Source organism: Pelodiscus sinensis, chromosome 5 (genome assembly GCF_052426305.1).
Source record: "Pelodiscus sinensis isolate ZL-2025 chromosome 5, ASM5242630v1, whole genome shotgun sequence".
Taxonomy (NCBI): domain Eukaryota; kingdom Metazoa; phylum Chordata; order Testudines; family Trionychidae; genus Pelodiscus; species Pelodiscus sinensis.
The window spans coordinates 112,856,209-112,874,504 of NC_143056.1; positions in this window are offsets into that span (position 1 = coordinate 112,856,209).

Here is an 18,296-nt window from a genome sequence, read left to right on the forward strand (position 1 = left end):
GCCAAGTCTACAGTGGGGGAGAAATTAGATTTAAAGGATGCAAGAATAGATAGCTGGAGCCTACATACCTCACATTTTTGCAGCAGCCCCAGTGTGGGAGGCAGATGGCAGGAACTCTCCTGTTGACTTCCCTTACTCCTCATGACTCTGTGGAATACCAGCGTTGATGAGGGTACCGTCAGTGTTAAATTTAGTGGGTACTTACTAGACCCACTATCGAACCCTGGAAGATGGATCTTTGGAAAATTGTTCTCCAGGTAAGTATAAACAAGGCCACAGAGAACTACTTCCTGATTCTTCTGGCTTGATTTGAAGGATCATGCCCCTGAATGGTCAAGGTCACAGACAGGGCAGAATGTCTCAGAGGGCAGATCCAGACATTTTTGTTATTATACATGCAAGATGCTGTACTTGCATTGTGTTTATTTTATTGATCTGCAGCAGAGGTGAGAAGGAAAAGAAAGCAACTCTCCCTTTATGAAACCTCTCATTTATGGGGTTCATTTGGACAAGAGATTAATCTTAGAGAGCTAGCAGATGAAAGAGCCCATATTGGTTACATTTAGAAAGTATAAAATCCAGGCCAATCACGTATGTTTATTTTCCAACTTTTTAAAATATACTTATTTCTATATACAACACACTTAAAATACTGCTCTGAAGAGAAAAAGAAAAATCGACAAGAGCAAGAGGAGGGGAATTATTATTCTATTTTACAGATGAGGAATGAAGGCACAGAGAGATTGAGTGACTTGTCCAAAGTCAGTCAGTTTGTGGCAGAACTGGGAATTAAACTCAAATCTCAAACCCCAGTCTAGTCTCTAAATCACCTGTCCGTTTTCATATGCTAAAAGTACCAATCAAGATACTGTAGTTCTTGAAGCATAGACATTTCACAGAATACTCTGCAGCAGCAATATGTATGGCCCAGGAATGAATCATTCAATTGGTTTAAATCCAGAAGAGAGAAATCACCAATATGGATGTCTGAAGTTAGTGGTCTCAATCCAGGCCCATACATTATAGAACCACCATTTCAGTTAGTGTATTGGCAGCCTCAGTAGAGAGGTGAGGAACCTACAGTCTCACCCCTAGAAAATGTGCAAGTCAGAAACCTTGGTAAGCTTTTATTATTGCTACTCAGGGGTACCTCTCCAGCCCAATGCAGGATTACCTACATCCTGCTTCAAAGACCTTTTAAGACTACACTTGAAAGAATCCTCTGAACTGTCATTCATGCTTAAATTTGACACTTTACGCCTAAGTTTGAACAAAGACTAATTATCTTACCCATTACAAACATAGCTTCCCCAATTATCATCTCTAATATCATTAGCTCACAGACATTTACCTCCCCCCCCCCCAATCCCCTTCTGTTCTGAAATTTGATTTGTCCTTTTCATGTGTTCATTTTTTTTAAATTGTATACTTTGGTATATATGGTTGTGACAATTTTCTTCCACTATTTGATCTGAGGAAGTGGGTCTGGCCCACAAATCTCATCACCTAATAAACCATCTTGTTAGTTTTTAAAGTGCTACATAGTCCTGTTTTTTGTTTCAGCTACACCAGACTAACATGGCTACATTTCTATCACTAATGTATCAAGTGGTATTCTTCCCCCCCAACCTCAGAAATGGTTACAGGTTCTATTGTTTCCTTGGTATTTAACAGGTATCATTAGTGGCACTTACATAAGCATGGGTATTACGTAAGCATATTAGAGAATGCTAGACAGCTGTAGGCCAGATTCTGAACCCTTTACTCCTAATGGTGAGCAATGGGTCATGCAAGTAATCCCTTTGGCTTCAGTAGAGAATGTGGAAATAGTTGCTCACCAACTTGGGTCAAAAGTGTTCACAGTTTAGGCCTATGATAAGATGGCACTCTTTGATTTCATTGGCCCCAAATAGGTAAGCTTTTCATTTGAAGTTGCCTTGCAAGACTTTTATTAAGCCTTGTGGTAATAGGAAGGTTAGCTGATGAATGCCCCAGAGGCAGTGGCGGATATAGGGCAGGGTGAGTGGGGTGGCTGCCTTGGGCCCCGCACTTCAATAGGCCCCACGCATGCGCTAATTCCTGTTGGCTGTGGCGCATGCGCGAAGTTGTGCTACCCTGGGCCCTGCGGCATTCTTATCCGCCCCTACCCAAGGAATAGTAAAGGAGCAGTATGGTAACTACAGATCTCCAGAGTCCAGTTCTTGTGGGTTTAATGAAACAAACCCGGTAGTATTTTCCCATACAATAGCTATTGCCTAATTTTTCCTCAGAACTTCTACAGAATCCCTCTCCCCCCCACTTCCTTATTTCCACAATGCTATCTTCCTTCCATCTTTTCACAGGAAGACGATGACTACAGCTATTCAATAAAGGACCAAGATCTGGACAGCAAGCAACACATTTGATAGCTTAATATAAATTTTGCTTAGCAAGCAATGCTACGGAGGTTGCCAGAGGTTTTGAAATTGAATTTCAAACAGGTAATGAATAGGGTCTTCACATAAGACAATCATCTTTATATCTAATTGGAATTTGAATTTGTTTACCAATGTTGTAAACATAATGGATTTAACTTTCTTAATACCTGAATGTAATACTCTATTGCTAAGTTTGTTTCCAGGAGATCAGAAAACATGCAGCATTTAAATGACAGTGTTCACAATTGCTCCCTGCTTTTTTTTTTTTTTAAATTGTTCCTTACCACTTAGTTTAGCTGTTGTATGTGGGCACCTCTCTGCTTTTTCTCACAAATACCAAATATCAGAAGTGGTTCTATAGCATAAAAATCATCAAAAGGTGTAAGTAATATGGATCATTATTCAGGGTTTTTGTTTGGTTGGCACTTAAATACATAATTGGACACAAATAAGTGACCCCATTTTTCAAAAGCACCGCACAGCCACAGCTTACAATCATTTGAAAAATAAGGCCATTTATTTAGGTATCTAATATCAGGCACCCAAGTTGGAAAAATGTGGATGTGGGATTTTGGAGTGTTCCAAGGACCAAGGCCTGTGAGGAAATCATCATCGGCAACTTCTGCTCAAGTTATGGGATTTGCAGGTCCTGAACACATCCTTTCTGCAGTGGACTCATACAGGCTTGATAAATATTTGATACGATTTATACTTTGGGAGAAAATCTTCTCTCCAATGCAGAGGTGAACAGCAGTTCATTCGAAGGGGAACTGTGTGTGAGTATCTAATGACAAATTTCCTTTCTAAGGAAATCACAAATCAAAATCCTTATTGCTCAACAGCAAAAGGTGCTATTTCATTATTTGATAGAAAATATTGGATAACAAAACAAGTGAACTGTCAATCTAAGAACTGTGTAATGCATTGCTATTGTAACAAAGCCGGATATCCATAACAGCATACAAACAGAGGTTAGTAGGGTTGCATATTCATCCTAAATAAATAATAATTTGATCCATTTACAATTTGTGACCTTCATTAAAAATGAATTAAGGTCTTATGAGTAAGTCAGCCTGCTTTAGAAGGAAAGGAAACACATGATCTTTGCTATGGTTGATGGCATTTTTTTTTGCATTAAAAGAGTGGGACTGGTGTCTGAAATTTGTTATACCTCTGTATTTTACATTGATGTGTGGGAGTAAATGGGTTGCGGATCCATTCATGCCCCTTTTCCATCTGTGTCTTCTTGAAAATAAGACTGCTTCTTGAATCATGTTGCTGCCCATCGCTGATGTGTAAACTGTATTTCCTCCCCCCCACTCCTGTAATGTTTCTGATTAGCCTTGGCACTTCTTCTGAGGGGTATACCACAAATGCTTCTCATACTGAGGTACACCTTGACCTATCATGAATGCAAAAACAATAGGGCTTTCCAGAATGTAAGAGAAAGTGTTACTTAACCACGACAAACATTTTGCAATCTTTCTCAAATCAAACTGTCTCGCTTTGAACACAATAATCAACTCAGTATTTCAACTGGGATGAGTACACATGTGTACCTTCAAAGCAAGAATATATGACCCAGGCTCAGTTGGAAAAGGAATAAGGGGTTCACAGAATACATTTTTAGATGCTCCATTAGTTAAATCTATTTGTGTGAGTGTTCTGGTTACCAATTCTACAAGAGAGGGATTCTTTACAGGATTTTGTTTACATTATACAAAAACATAGCTGTGAATAGTTGCATAATTTACTGCTATTTGTGTTGAAAGTTACTGTGATGAAACTCAGATACTCAAACTGTATAAAGTAAATGGGCTACATTTCCATTATTTGGTATATATTCCAAATTAAAAATCTAAGATTCAGTGAGTCATTCTCCTCGGACTTATTTCTATGCCTATCTTTATGGAAACCAAATGAATTCAAGTGTTTGTGAGATCAAAGTTAGATCTATTTTTTTAAACTATTCTATGCCATTCTATTCAAAACTAAATTGCCATTATTTGCCTTGACACACAGCCTGTTCAGTACACCTGACATATATGGTTTTGCAACCAAGCAAATAGCGTTTGTGCATTCTCCCTCTTGTACAGTCCTCACCCAGTCACATTCTAAGAGCCATTTTCAATGCCTGTTGAAGTCAGTAAACAGTCTCAATGGAGCTTGGATCTAGCCCTAAAAGGATTACTTAAATGATCACGTAGTATATTTTTCCAAAACAGAAGTTTTTCTATGAAAAAGACATAAAAGAACTGGTAAGTCAATTATAAAGCCAATCTAACAGCACAGTTCTTCTCTCAATGCATGTAGCATGCTAATTTTAGTCTGTAGCACAAAATTATGAAACAGACAGCAACATTCAATGGTATTTTGTAATAACATTTTATTTGTGTTCTATATTTCATTAACCTTGCATTAGAAGGACTATGGTCTAAGGCCTCCACATCTGTTAAGTCATTGTAGCTTTATTGATTTCAATAAAGCACTGATTTATATCACCGGATGATCTGGCATTAAGAACATCATAATATATTATTATATACCAATACCCATCTGACCTTACAATATATGCAAACTAGTGTAAGTAAATATCTATTTCCCCATGAATTTGTAGTTAAGTCTCTGATATCAGAAAAAAGATTCTTGACATGCCAGCAGAACTGCATGCATTCAGTAGTTGACATTTAGAAATATGTTGAAGAGGGGCACCATGTTGGTAGAAAATGTAAAATCTATTTTCAAAATGAAGCTGTGTGATAGTGCCCCACCAAATGAAAGAACTGTTCTGCAAACAGGTCCTACAATTTTAGTGATGGCTTACAAAACAATTGGTCCTTCTTCACTATACTCCAGGTAAAGCATAGACACAGTGCTGTCACACCTTCTCTCCTTTGAGTGTCCCTTCCTTGCCATTTTAGATGTGTATAGGACTATGATTACATGATGGTAAAGAGTATAGATCCTGATCCAACACAGAATAGAAAATTTAGGCAGTAGCTACCAGGAAAATATCCTAATTTGCACAATGTTCTTCAGTTTATTTTGGAATACCTCCTGTACTGAAGGCTACTTTCCAAGTTCAGTCCAGCCAGAGTTGTGACATCCTTAAAATGCTTAAACTGGGCAGGAGCCATCTGGGAAAAGCTTGTTTTTTTGTATAGTTATTTAGGCACTGATACAACTGGCAGTAGATAGCAAAAGACATGCCTGCAAGTTATGTGGCAACAAGGCAAATGCTTTCTCACTAGAGATGGGTCTGTACAAACTCCTGGATACAAACAAGGTCCAATCAAGCAAACCAGTTGCTTGTGTAAGTAGTTCATGCAGATTTTCAGCTTTTAAAATGTGACTAACAAGTAAATCATGTCAGCAAGGCAACTGACTGGTAGGTTGGAGAGTTGCAGGTCCTTTCCTCCAATAAGATGACTTAAAGGTATTTTGGATGCTCTTTAGCCTGCCTGCACCTTCAGGGTTCCTTTCAACAATGATCTCCCCCCTCCTTCATATGTACATTTGATCCCCACATAATAGCCCCACAGAGGGGTCCCCCCCCATTTGTCTATTTTCTTCAGGAAAGAGGCAGAAGTCCAGAGTGAGATATCTTATGTTGATCATGCCTGTGCCCTCATTGATTTCCATGGACTTTGCAGAGGCTCAGCATCTTTGAAAATTAAGCCCCCTGTGTTTCCAGTTGGGCAACAAAACAGATGGACATATAACAGGGTGTGGGACTCACCACCACAGCGCCTCCTGCTGGTCACTCAGGAATTAACTCTTCAGTGCTGGAGCATCCCCTTCTGGACAATGTCTCACCTGTTAACTGTTAAGGGCTCTACCACGTTGCATTAGGATCCACGTCTCTCCCACACTATGGCATCCTCCCCTCTGAGTACTGCCCTGCCATAGTGCCCCCCACATTCTGGAGTCCTCCCAACTCCCTATGCCCACCTTCCCTCAGTGACTCTACTGCCAGTTTTCATCTACCCCCTGCCTCACAGGCAAACTGCAGTCTGAAATAGCTTTTCATAATTGGCAAGGGGCATGGACCTGCTGCCTCCCTGATACACTCAGGCCTTGCTTCAGGCCTTGAAGCCAGGCAGCTTGCCTGGCCAGAGCTTCCCCAGCCCTACTCTAAATTAGGAAGCCTCCCTAGCAGCTAGGTCCCTTCTGCTCCACAACTGGAGCAAGATAGAATCAATCTCCACCCCTCCACGAGCCCTTATTTATACAGTCCCAGCTGGGCCCTAACTGGCTGTCTCTGCCTCAGCTGCTGGGTTTTAACCCTTAAAGGGCCAGTGTGAGGCAGACACCCCATCTCAGGGCATATGTGAAAATTCAGAACTAAAGCATTTAATATAAAGTGATCTCAACTAACCTCTCATTTCCTCTTACCCACACCTGTATTCTCTCGTAAATTAATATACTATTGAAATAATTGAACTATCAAGCTGTTCTTGGTTCATTTGATGGCATTATTTAACCCACACACCTTGTGGGTGTGCTGTACCAAAACCACATAACGAGAGAATAACGAGCCTGCTCTACAGACTTTGCTAACAGATAGTTGGCTTTTAGTTCACGCGGTAGAAGCTCATGCACTAAGCTCCAGAGATCCCAAGTACGGTTCCATTGTGTACTGTAACTGTGCCATTAATTGCCAGAATTATGCAAATACTTGTGAAAAAGAAAGCAGGAAGTATTGCAGTTGAGTGAGGGGTTTTTTCTTTTACTCTGCAAAACTTTTCAATGTTTAACCAGATAGGTCACAAAATGAAAACCTGGTGTTTCATGTAGCTCTAAAAATCACAATGCAGACAATTTAAAAGGAACAGGATTACAAGTTTTCACAAAAAAGTTTTACCCTGAACATTCCAGTTTTGTCTTTCCTGCAGTGGTTATTGTATCAACAATGAATATTACTTTATGGCGGTAGTGCTGCAGTCCTACCATAGGCATAATTAATCTTAGTTTCAGTATCTTAGGCTACAAAGGGACTGTGGCTGAGGTTTCCAGAGGCCAAAGAGAATAAAGCACACAACTGCCATTGCAAAATCATTGACAATGAGATGCCTCATTTTCTAGACTCCTTTGAAATCCTCAGCCTGTAGGATTAGATCTTATTTTACATAGTGTTTTACATATCATTTTTAATCTGCAGTTCATTAGAGACACTAATTTACCCTTTGAGACACTGCAGATGTGTATATATAGCAAATTCATTTTCACAAACCATTGGGATTTGGAGAGTAGGAGTTTTAGATATAGAGTGAATTTATGACGGATCGGGCTGGGTCCGGGCACCACTAAAGGAGTCCGCTCAGGGCAAATTGCTCAAACTCAGGGCTTCTTACAGCCCCTGACCAGAGGCCATTCCCAAAGAGGCCATGAATCAGTTACACCGAGCGCTTCAGCTGCCAGTCCGGCTAGCAGGAAGCCTCATGAGCAAATCCCCTTTGACACCCCAGCTCTCCCTGTGTCACAATCAACCCTGGGCCTAACACACAAGTGAGGGGTTATAGAACTCAATCTCACCTACCCCGAACAGGTCTTTCCAGTCCCAAAGAACCAGCCACAGTTCCCAGTCAATTCACACTCTGGATCTTACTCACAAGATCACACTGGGCCAATCTTTTAGAATCTAAAATCTAAAGGTTTATTAATAAAAGAAAGAAAAGATGGAGAGTAAGGTTGTTAAAGAAAATACATTACTAACCATCCTAAAATGTTGTAACATAATTCCCTAACCAATTATATCCCACCATCTGAAATGATTTATACCTAGCAAAATTAATTATACAGCAGATAGAAACAATTAAAAAACAAATGAGAGGGTTTCGCTTTGTCAGCAGGAGAGCAGTTCTACTGTCAAAGCAGTGCTCACACTTTCCCCTGCTGGCAAAACGTTGTTGTTCATGGCAGGGAGGAGTTAAGCACCCCGTGAATGACTCAAGTTTTTTCGATCAAGTGCAAGTGTAGACACACCCTTAGTCAGTGTAGAGGAATAATTTGTTTCTTAACAACTGTGTCTAAAGGACTTCGAAATAAAATAATGGAAACATTTTTATGAATATTAAGCACTATAAAAACTTGTTTTAAAAAGCATTTGCTTATGGGGATATATTCAATATGTTTGTACAATGCCCAGGACAATGAAATCCCAGTATATTGATAACAACAACAGTACTAACAACTGTTTCTTTAAGCAAAATGCAGGACAATGTAGCACTTTAAAGACTAACCAGATGGTTTATTAGATGATAAGCTTTCGTGGGCCAGACCCACTTCCTCAGATCAAATAGTGGAAGAAAATAGTCACAACCATATATACCAAAGGATACAATTAAAAAAAAATGGTATATATGGTTGTGACTATTTTCTTCCACTATTTGATCTGAGGAAGTGGGTCTGGCCCATGAAAGCTCATCATCTAATAAACCATCTGGTTAGTCTTTAAAGTGCTACATTGTCCTGCATTTTGCTTCAGCTACCCCAGACTAACACGGCTACATTTCTATCACTATTCTGTTTCTTTAACTAACACTTGTAAAGCACTTGCAGAATCTTCTATGAGTGATGCGATAAGAAAAAAACAAACTTAACATTTTTTTAAGTGTCAGAATGAACAGTTTTGTGTGGGTTGTAGGTTTCTAAAATGTTTTTTTTCTTCACAGTCCAGGTTCTTTAAGGCTGCGTTTACTCCGCGGCCTACCAGAGCTATCCCAAAATAGCTATTCCGCATCTTTTCAGCATGCTCATTATTTCAAAATATAACGGGCTTTCTATTCTGACTTCCTGTAAGCCTCATACCAGAAGGAGTAAGGGACATTTAGGAATAGTGGTTTATTTTGAAATAAGTGCTGTGTAGACAGCGCCAAATTTTGAAATAAGCTATTTCAAAATTGATTCTAAATAAGCTACGCAATTTGTGAAGCTCAAATTGTATAGCTTATTTCGAGCTCCAGGTACAGTGTAGATGCACCCTAAGGCTATGTCTAGACTGCAAGATCCTCTTTCGAAAGAGAGCGTCTAGACTGCACGCGGAACTTTCGAAAGAGCAAGCCGCTTTTTCGAAAGAAAGCACCCAGTGAGTCTGGATGCTCTCTTTCGAAGAAGCCCTATTTAAATTCAAGAACGCCTTCTTTCGAAAGAAGCACTTTCGAAAGAAGGCGTTCTTCCTCGTGAAATGAGGTTTACCGCCGTCGAAAGAAAAGCTGCGTTCTTTCGATTTAATTTCGAAAGAACGCGGCTGCAGTCTAGACGCAGGTGAAGTTTTTTCGGAAAAAGGCTACTTTTCCCGAAAAAACCCCTGAGTCTGGACACAGCCTAACAGTGCAAGTTGCAATAATAAGGAAATGGGGTTTGTCTGATTATTCCTGTGAAGCAGATAGTCTCCCTTTCCCCTGAGAAATGATCAAAGCCGTACACATGTAAGTCCTTTTTCCTGACTGTAACACTATTTCCCATAATGAACTGTCTGACAGATCTCTTAAATTGAATCTCCACAGACACATTCATTGCTTTTTCCGCTATCCTTTGTTCCTAGAAGAGTTTCCAACAGTCCATTTTTACTTGTTGATGCTGATGCTTCAGACATGTTTCTTTCAGTAATTTCAGTAAAGATGACGGGCCTGATTCTCATTTACACAAAGGTCCCTTTCCTGCTCTGTCAGTATAAAGAGGCAGTAAGGCAAGGTGATAATGTAATTGCATGCAGTGTAAATGAGAATCACGCTGAATTTTATAACAAATGGCACTAAGAGGCCAATTCCTAAGGCTTAAGAAAAATGCGTTAGCCAGAATTTATGGTGTAATTTATAAAAGCTGAGTCTCTCCTGCAAGCATTTGCAGCATGGGAGGTTTAGGTTGGACATTAGGAAATACTTCCTGTCAGGGTGCTTAAGCACAGGAGTAAATTGCCTAGAGAGGTTGTGGAATCTCTGTCATTGGGGATTTTTAAGAGCAGGTTAGACAAACGTCTGTCAGGTATGAGATGGTGCTTGTTTCTGCCGCGAGGGCAGGGGACTGGACTTGATGATCTCTCAAGGTCCCTTCCAGTTCTAGTATTCTGTGATTCAAGCCATACGATTTTCAGTGCCCCAGGCTTCTTAGGCAAGATACCCAGGGATTATAGGCAGCAACCTGTATCTTCAGCAAAAGGCTAGTAAGCACAGTGCAGATGCAAACATCCTGCTGGCATATCTGAAATTGCGGTGAGATTTTCAGATGCTCATGTGAATGGTGCAAATTTCAAATTCGGATCTTGCTCCAGTTTTGTAAGTGCATTTGGCTCCAATTGTGTCTTTCTGGGGCCTGTAAATTGCCTGTGTCAAAGTGCTTTCCCCAGGCTCACTGTAACTATATATACAGGGTCTATTTCCTTCTAACTTCTATTAGCATGGATGTATTTTCTTGGTCATGGGTTTGAGAGTGGTGCCCAAGCATGATTCTGCAGACCTACCTTCAGCAAACTCCATCTCTCTGTAAAATCAAATTGGTCTTTTCAAGAGATTCCTAAATATCCCTCACTAAAAGCTCTGGGGAGAATGGAGCCTGTATGTTTACAGAATTAATAGAGCACTGTACTTTTAAAAGAGCAGGACTCTGTGATAAGAAGGTGACACAAGGGTCGGTGGAAATTTTCTGCATGCATGTGTTTAGCTGTCAGAATGTGAAATGTTCCAAGGTTCAGCTGGGGAAGGAGTTTTGCCTGTATAGTCTGTTTCTCATCTCCAGTGTCACAGCAGGATGGTGAAGACAGCAAGATCATACTGTGTTCATCTGGACAGCAATGAGGGGTGATGACTTTCTCATGTGTGCCAGAAGTATGCTGACAGCATTAGTTCATTTTGCTCTGGCCAAAATGTGTGGGGAAGCACAGGTGATTACAAACCGCCTTTATGCTGCTCTGACCACGAGGTAGCCATGGCTGCCCTCACTTATCCCCAATTGCTTGTGAACCCAATGGTCCATTTTAGCAACCAGGGATCACCAGATCATAGAGAAATGATGGCCACATCCCTTTTTACCCAGATAAACCCTTCTATTCTGGGTCAATGATACCCAAATACTACAGTGATGGATATTAGAATCATATTACAAATAAAATTCCATCTGACGAAGACTATTGCTAAGACTATGCATATCTGATAAAAGGGTTCCAGCCCACGAAAGCTTATAACCAAATAAATGTGTTAGTCTTTAAAGTGCCACAGGAGTCCGCATTGTTTTTGCTGTAACAGATTAACACAGCTACCCCTCTGAAAGTTATAAAAATTCTGAATCTCACACTCATCCTGTCTCTTTCTCTTCATTTAACTGTTCATTATTATCTATATGCAGGACAGAATGATTATATTATAAGTCATTGAACTAGAATGGACTTAGTAGCTCACAAGTTTTCACCCCAGTTATATAGTTCATTGCTTGTGCTGTGGTTGGGGGCTGTGTGATTTGCATTATCTTTGCACAGTTGGCAAACCCCTGTTCTATCTGGCCAACAGCCATTTTGAACTAGAATTTAAGGATTTCCAGAAGCAATTATTTGTGAATAACTTTATGGAGACTAAGCAAGTCTTTCTACCCCCAGTAGCTATTATAGCTGGTCAGAAAATGCCCCCTACCTTCCCATGAATATTTTGAACTCTTTTTTGTTAAAACAAACAAACAAAACCGAAAAATTTTTAGTTTGAAGGTGTTCAGTTTTTTGATGAAAAAAATCAAAAATTTCCCCAGAAAGCAGACACTTTCTACAATAATTGTCACTCAACCCCTCTTTCAAATATTCTGTCAGTTTGATGAAACATTTTCATGCTGCCCTAGTTAAAATCATCTGCTCTGGCTAGAACCTGGGTTCAGAACTCTCAAACTGTTTGTCAGAAACCAAGATACAGGCTCAAAACTGTCAGAAAGTATGGAAGAAAAAAAGCCCTCAAAAAGGATTCTAAAAGTTACTGCAAGTGCATCTTTGTTTAAAAAAGAAGTTTAAAACAAAGAAATCTTTTGATTTCTGTCCTGCTCCCGTTCCTTAAAGGTCAGTGGTTTTTGACCCAGTCTCTTCCTCCTAAATTCACTTTTAAGCACTGTAGAAGTAAAATCCCATTGCAACTGTTTGAGGATGAAAAGTCTTGCTGTCTTGTTTGAAGGGAAGTAGTGAGAGGAAATAGGGAAGGTGAGGGGAGGGAAAGAAAATTTTTTAAAACATTCAGTTTAAATTTCAGCTCATTTTCTGTTTTCACTTAAAATTTAAATAACTGTCACTTACTTTCTTTAATAAGCACTTGATGGCTTAATAGACTGTGGCCTCGGACTTTCAGCCCTGAACCAATAAAGCACTTAAGCACATGCATAGTCCTATTCAAGTAAATTGACTTGATTGAGACTGGTTGATGGACTCAAAGTTAAGTATGTGCTTTGCTGGATCAGGGCCTTGTCAGTCACAGGGTATGACTGTTGCCTTGTAAATAGGAAGCACATTCTAGCTTTGATTGTGTACCACTATAAATAATCCTTCAAATCTGTATCTCCCACAAGTGATATCCTCAATATTTAGGATTAAGGTTTTTCCAATACTGCATAATAAGCCTACATAGAACTGCAGTGGATCAGATGCTGCATTTTCTCCAAGTAGCTAAACAGTCAAAATTTAATGCTAGCATTTAGGTATCCAGCAGCTGCTAGTCTGTAGTGCACGAATTACAAGTTAATAATGTATACAAATTATTTTCCTTGTTTGATACACTAACAGTATTTTAGGATGCATCTGAAAACACAGATCTATGGTCATGTTTATGTTTTGCTTCTGGTCTCATGAGCCCTTCAATAGTGAACATAGCTTACATTTCAAAGAGGTATTTTTTATACTTTTCCTTTTTGCCTTGCTTCCCTTTATTTAGAATCTTGTAAGTGGCTTTCCCATTTCCTTTTCCACTTAGCTGTTTTTCTCTTCTATGTCAGTCATGCTGCAATGAAAGCTGAAAAGGGCAGGACTATATTGCCAATAATTTACTCCAAATGTTCATAGCCCCTGAACGCATAAGACTGCTCTAAGTTGACACTGCTCTGGGAACAGAGTATTTTGCCTACAGTGTTCCAGCAGAGGGCGCACAAGAGTGCAATATATTTTTGCACGTCTCTCAAAGACAGATATTGTTTTTCTTACGTTAATTCCTTGGCAATGTTGTGGAACAAACAAAAATTGGATGGGGATAGAATTTTCAAAAGCACCTCACATGATTTCGGAGCACAAATCCCTGAAAGTCAATAGGGCTTATGCTCTTAAATAACTTCAGTTTTGAAAATTCCATACAGGTTTGTGTTACGAGGTCATAAGTGCTGACTTTTGGTTTGCCAGTGGGTGCTCCACCCCGGCTCTGCCCATAGGCCATGGCCCCACTCCACCTCTTCCTGCAGCTACTCTGTCTCCTCCCCACCACACATTCTCCTCTACCTTCTTCAGGGCAGTGAGGGGAAGAGGGAGCAGTGAGAAGCAAGTGGCAGGGCAGGTCTGCTCAACAGCTAATCTGCCATGAAGATGGGAAACAGTCCATTTGTAGGACAACCAAAGAAGAACTGATGGGGCAGAGGGCAAGCCACTGAAGAGCTAATTGCAGCCTGCCCCAGAGCCTCTATAACAGCAGCTCCCTGAGTTTTGAGCACCCCCTGTTTTTAATCCATGCTGCTTGAGCCTCTGAGCATCCACAGAGCCAATGCCTATGTTTGAACTTCTGTAAGGGAGTCTGGGTTGTATGAGTCTGGTTCTAACTATCTGCTCTGGTGGTATTGAAGTCAATGGCTAACCTCTCATTAACTTAGTTGGGAGCAGGAACAAATCTTAACCTAGTAAACAAGGAACATAAACAGTAAAAAAGAGACAGAAAGAGAAAGGGAGAGAAGAAACCCAGAAAGGTGGGTGGGTAGAGAAAAGAGAGAGAAGAGACACACACACACAAAGATGGGAAAACAGAATAAAAATAAATGGAAACATTGTGGGAGGGGCATTTTTCTGGGCACCCAAACTTGTTAGTGAAAAACACAATTCATTAAAACAGCACTATCATTTCAGCATCCTCTGCACAAAAATGAGCATTGATCCCTTGGCAGATGGAAGTGCCTCTAAGTAAATAGCTCTTTCCAATTTCTCCAGAAGGCAAACCTCCTCGTGAGGATTCTGGCAAACAGAAAATCCTTTCTGTAAGAAAGGAAGACACCCAGAACATGGCTGAGAACAGGGACAAAGGAGGACTTTTGGGTCACAAACCTGGTGCATCTAAAGATCAGTTCCTTCTGAAAAAGAAAAATAGCAGGTCAGATCCTCAGCTCTGGTGCCAGCCCCTTTGTGCTGCCTGAGTGGTGCAAAGAAGTCAGTCTGGCTACATCAGCCCAGCTGACAATTATCAGGTGGTCAGGAACTCTCCTTTAATGTAGAGTGGCTAGAGCTGGCTTCTGTAGCAACTGCCTTGGCACTGCTTTGACAGTTCACAGCTGACAAATAGTCTTGTAGGGGACCACGCACATCAGCTGTCAGATAATATAGCCACCGTGTGGCTACTTTGAGAATCAGGCAGCCATAAAGGTCCTCCAGGGTGACACAACCTTAGTTCAGGGCAATGGGGAAAACTTACAGTTGATCCCACTGTTTGCAAAGTGCAACTTAATTCAAAGTTACAGGCATGACCTCTTTGAAAAGCATATTCAAAGGAGAATGCATGTCATGCTCAAAAACTATAGCTAAACTGTGCTTTAAAAATATTTGTGTTGTGGTAGTGCCTCATGGCCCTTACTGCTGAGTGCTATACAAACTCATAACAGAGAAAGTGTCCCCTGTCTTGCAAAGTTTTATGCCTTCTATGCATAAGACATCACCTACTTTCCCTGTGCACAAACACACACAATGCAGATGTAGAAGTCACAAGTCACTCCTACAATTCATGCTTCAGCTCAGAGATTGCAAGGGTGAGCTGGAGACAGCTGTGACTAGCAGGGCCAGGAAATTCCTTAGAGAGTAAGAATGAATGCTAGCTGTCCTGAGAAAATCATTCCCTGGATTATTATCCCATAGAGAGTGATAGTAGTCTTAACAGCCGTAACCAAACAAACAGCTCTGAGAAACTAGAAATGTACCTTTAAGAGAAAGAAGTTTATGCTAAAGACTTAAAAAAACTATGAATAGTCCTGTAGCACCTTAGAGCCTAACAAAAATATATAGATAGTATATGAGCTTTCGTGATTCATCTGAAGAAGTGGGTTGTGCTCATGAAAGCTCATGATACTATCTACGAGGGTAAGTCAAAAAGTATCTGCAAAGCGTTCATATCTTTTTTTTGAAATTGGCCCAACTGCTGAATTCGCATGCAACCATAAACACGGAACCTCCCTATATTGTAGTGACATATTTGGCCTTGACCGTTCAGATGTCTTTCACCACTAGTGGGGTCAACATGGCTGCTCTGCTTACCACATGCACCGAAGAGTAGCGTGCAGTGATTCGATTTTTGTGGGCTGAAGGTGTAATAGGTGTGGAAATTCATCAAAGACTAGCAACACAGTACGGTGACAGTGTTTTGCCACAGCGAAGCGTGTACGAATGGATTGACATGTTCAAAAATGGCCAAACAAGTGTCACTGACGAAGAATGATCAGAGCGCCCATCCACATCGACTACTGAAACATTGATGTTGATGAAGTGGCAAACCAACTGCAGATTAGTCACAGTTTTGCCTATGAAATCATACACCACAAACTTCGCTTCAGTACAGTTTGTGCAAGGTAGGTTCCCAAACAACTCACAGAACAGCACAGACATAACCGTTTGGACATTTGTAACCTCCTTTTGAACTGGTATCATGAGGAAGGGGACACTTTTTTGAGTCGCACTGTCACTGGTGATGAACTGTGGATCCACCACTATGAGCTGGAAAGCAAACGTCAGAGAGACCCCTCAAAGATGCTTTAAGAGGCAGTCATTTTGCCAGTGACCATGATTTGAACGAGGCGGTGCATACATGGCTTGCTGCCTGGCCAAATCATTTTTTTCTGAAGGCATTCAAAAGCTTGTGCGATGCTGGACCAAGTGTGTTGAAAAGCAGGGGAACCATGTTGAAAAATGATACACTTATGAGTTTCTGTATTGCTGTTGTGTTAATTTTAATAAATACATTGCAGATACTTTTTTACTTACCCTCGTATATATTTTTCGTTAGTTTCTAAGGCTGTGTCTAGACTACATGCCTCTGTCGTCAGAGGCATGTAGATTAGACACATAGGCAAAGTCAAATGAAGTCGCGATTTAAATGATCGCGGCTTCATTTAAATTTACATGGCTGCCGCGCTGAGCCGACAAACAGCTGATCAGCTGTTTGTCCGCTCAGCGCGCTAGTCTGGACGCTCCCCTGCGGACATCAAAGCCCTTTGTCGGCAGCCCCGTTATTCCTCGTGGGATGAGGTTTACCGGGGCTGCCAACAAAGGGCTTTGATGTCGGCAGGGGAGCATCCAGACTAGCGCGCCGAGCGGACAAACAGCTGATCAGCTGTTTGTTGGCTCAGTGCGGCAGCCATGTAAATTTAAATGAAGCTGCGATCATTTAAATCGTGGCTTCATTTGACTTTGCCAAAACAACACATCTACATGGCTCCGTCGATGGAGCCATGTAATTTAGACGTACCCTAAGATGCTACAGGACCATTCATTGTTTTTTAAGTTTTTTTTAGTTACTGACTAACATGGCTGACCTCTGTGTCTTTTATCTTAAAGACAGTCAGACACATACATGATATTGTCTGTGTGATACTCAGTCCTGCCACTGTACAATATATCTGATCAGAATTTCCATACCCTTAAAAAAAGCACAGTATCCCAAATGGATAAAAGAGAAAGTCCCATTAAACTTACAGCAGTCCTCTGCTGACTGGTTAAATCCATCTATAAAAGGGCAGGAATCCCCCAATACGAGATATGTGATTATGTAAAACCTATTACATCAGCCAGGAAACAATATGATGGCAGTTCAAATGGAGCCTTTGGCTCATTTCAGCTACTTGAAAAATACTGCATAAAGCTTGAAATTGCTTGAAAACTACTCATTTATAGCTTAGGATCTTTAGCATGGGGTGTTGGATGGCTAGAAGAGGTGAAGAAATGATTCCGCTCCTACATTTGCGAAAGCTAGAATGAAGAAGAAGAAAACTCTATATGCCCAATTGTTAAAAACAGACATTTCAACTTCTTTTGAGTCCCCCCATGCTAGGTTCCCTGCAGTGGTGCTGTCACCTTGATATTGAATCAGAACTAGCAGATACAATTCCTCTTTCGAGAGATCAATGCACAAACACCAGTGATGGATGGCACTATACCACCCTCTCAGATATATGCTGTTTTCTCAGCTGCCTCTTGTGCATTCAAAGGTAGGTCTGAATAAATCAGCTGGTTGGGTAGAAGGGAAGAGAACATATGGGCCTTATGGTAAAGAACTTTCCTTTGGGTTCACTTGATAGTTCTGCAACCGACTTCCCAGGTAACCTTGTTCACTAATTCTCTATGCCTCAGTCTCACATCTGAAAAAAAGAATGGAGATATTTCCTCTCTCTCACACTGTCTGGTCTTGTCTACTTAGACTGTTCATTCTTGGGGTCTCTCTCACATGTCTGTATAGGGCCCAGCACAATTGGGCACTAATCACAAGTGGGGCCTCAGTCTCAGTATACCACTCCTCTACATGCTGCAGATGTGTCATAGGACACACCGAGGGTGCACTGAAGGCTCTACTTTTGATAGGGTCTGTAGGCTGCATGATACTTTTCACTAGACAGTGCAGAGGTAGAAATATGTGGCAAGTGGGAAGCTAGGGCAGGAAGGGGAGGATGCTATGCTGCATTCTTCCC